Here is a 3,122-nt window from a genome sequence, read left to right on the forward strand (position 1 = left end):
TATACACCCGCCCATTATAGACCCCGTCGGTTATAAACCCGCCCGTTATACACCCGCCCGTTACACACCCGCCCGTTATACACCCCGCCCGTTATACACCCCGCCCGTTATACACCCCGCCCGTTATACACCCGCCCGTTATACACCCCGCCCGTTATACACCCCGCCCGTTATACACCCGCCCGTTATACACCCGCCCGTTATACCCCCCGCCCGGTATACACCCGCCCGTTATACACACCGCCCGTTATACACCCGCCCGTTATACACCCGCCCGTTATACACCCTGCCCGTTACACACCCGCCCGTTATACACCCCGCCCGTTATACACCCCGCCCGTTACACACCCGCCCGTTATACACCCCGCCCGTTATACACCCCGCCCGTTATACACCCCGCCCGTTATACACCCGCCCGTTATACACCCGCCCGTTATACACCCGCCCGTTATACACCCGCCCGTTATACACTCCGCCCGTTATACACACCGCCCGTTATACATCCGCCCGTTATACACCCCGCCCGTTATACACCCCGCCCGTTATACACCCCGCCCGTTATACACCCCGCCCGTTATACACCCGCCCGTTATACACCCGCCCGTTATAGACCCCGTCGGTTATACACCCGCCCGTTATACACCCCGCCCGTTATATACCCCGCCCGTTATACACCCCGCCCGTTATACACCCCGCCCGTTGTACACCCGCCCGTTATACACCCGCCCGTTATACACCCCGCCCGTTATACACCCGCCCGTTATACACCTGCCCGTTTTCCACCCGCCCGTTATACACACCGCCCGTTATACACCCCGCCGGTTATACACCCGCCGGTTATACACCCGCCCGTTATACACCCCGCCCGTTACACACCCCGTCCGTTACACACCCCGCCCGTTATACACCCGCCCGTTATACACCCGCCCGTGAAACACCCCGCCCGTTATACACCCCGCCCGTTATACCCCCGCCCGTTTTACACCCGCCCGTTATAAACCCCGCCCGTTATACACCCGCCCGTTATACACCCGCCCGTTATGCACCCCGCCCGTTATGCACCCGCCCGTTATACACCCCGCCCGTTATACACCCGCCCGTAATACATCCGCCCGTTATACACCCGCCCGTTATACACCCCGCCCGTTATACACCCGCCCGTTATACACCCTGCCCGTTATACACCCCGTCCGTTATACACCCCGCCCGTTATACACCCGCCCGTTATACACCCGCCCGCTTTACACCCGCCCGTTATACACCCCGCCCGTTATACACCCGCCCGTTATACACCCCGCCCGTTATACACTCGCCCGTTATACACCCGCCCGTTATACACCCGCCCGTTATACACCCGCCTGTTATAGACCCCGTCGGTTATACACCCACCGTTACACACCCGCCCGTTATACACCCGCCCATTATACACCCCGCCCGTTATACACCCCGCCCGTTATACACCCGCCCGTTATACACCCGCCCATTATAGACCCCGTCGGTTATAAACCCGCCCGTTATACACCCGCCCGTTACACACCCGCCCGTTATACACCCCGCCCGTTATACACCCCGCCCGTTATACACCCCGCCCGTTATACACCCGCCCGTTATACACCCCGCCCGTTATACACCCCGCCCGTTATACACCCGCCCGTTATACACCCGCCCGTTATACCCCCCGCCCGGTATACACCCGCCCGTTATACACCCCGCCCGTTATACACCCGCCCGTTATACACCCGCCCGTTATACACCCTGCCCGTTACACACCCGCCCGTTATACACCCCGCCCGTTATACACCCCGCCCGTTACACACCCGCCCGTTATACACCCCGCCCGTTATACACCCCGCCCGTTATACACCCCGCCCGTTATACACCCGCCCGTTATACACCCGCCCGTTATACACCCGCCCGTTATACACCCGCCCGTTATACACTCCGCCCGTTATACATCCGCCCGTTATACACCCCGCCCGTTATACACCCCGCCCGTTATACACCCGCCCGTTATACACCCCGCCCGTTATACACCCCGCCCGTTATACACCCGCCCGTTATACACCCGCCCGTTATAGACCCCGTCGGTTATAGACCCGCCCGTTATACACCCGCCCGTTATACACCCCGCCCATTATATACCCCGCCCGTTATACACCCCGCCCGTTATACACCCCGCCCGTTATACACCCGCCCGTTATACACCCGCCCGTTGTACACCCGCCCGTTATACACCCGCCCGTTATACACCCGCCCGTTATACACCCGCCCGTTATACACCCCGCCCGTTATACACCCGCCCGTTATACACCCCGCCCGTTATACACCCCGCCCGTTATACACCCGCCCGTTATACACCCCGCCCGTTACACACCCGCCCGTTACACACCCGCCCGTTATACACCCCGCCCGTTATACACCCGCCCGTTATACACCTGCCCGTTATACACCCGCCCGTTATACACCCCGCCCGTTATACACCCCGCCCGTTATACACACGCCGGTTATACACCCGCCCGTTATACACCTCGCCCGTTATACACCCCGTCCGTTATACACCCCGCCCGTTATACACCCGCCCGTTATACACCCCGCCCGTTATACACCCGCCCGTTATACACCCGCCCGGTATACACCCGCCCGTTATACACCCGCCCGTTATACACCCGCCCGTTATACACCCTGCCCGTTACACACCCGCCCGTTATACACCCCGCCCGTTATACACCCCGCCCGTTATACACCCGCCCGTTATACACCCGCCCGTTATACACCCGCCCGTTATACACCCCGCCCGTTATACACCCGCCCGTTATACACCCCGCCCGTTATACACCCCGCCCGTTATACACCCGCCCGTTATACACCCCGCCCGTTATACACCTGCCCGTTATACACCCGCCCGTTATACACCCCGCCCGTTATACACCCGCCCGTTATACACCCCGCCCGTTACACACCCGCCCGTTACACACCCGCCCGTTATACACCCCGCCCGTTATACACCCGCCCGTTATACACCCGCCCGTTATACACCTGCCCGTTTTCCACCCGCCCGTTATACACCCCGCCCGTTATACACCCGCCCGTTATACACCCCGCCGGTTATACACCCGCCGGTT

Source organism: Somniosus microcephalus, chromosome 13, assembly GCF_052327205.1.
Source record: "Somniosus microcephalus isolate GS21.2 chromosome 13, FLI_Smic_1.0, whole genome shotgun sequence".
In the NCBI taxonomy this organism is placed as follows: Eukaryota; Metazoa; Chordata; class Chondrichthyes; order Squaliformes; family Somniosidae; genus Somniosus; species Somniosus microcephalus.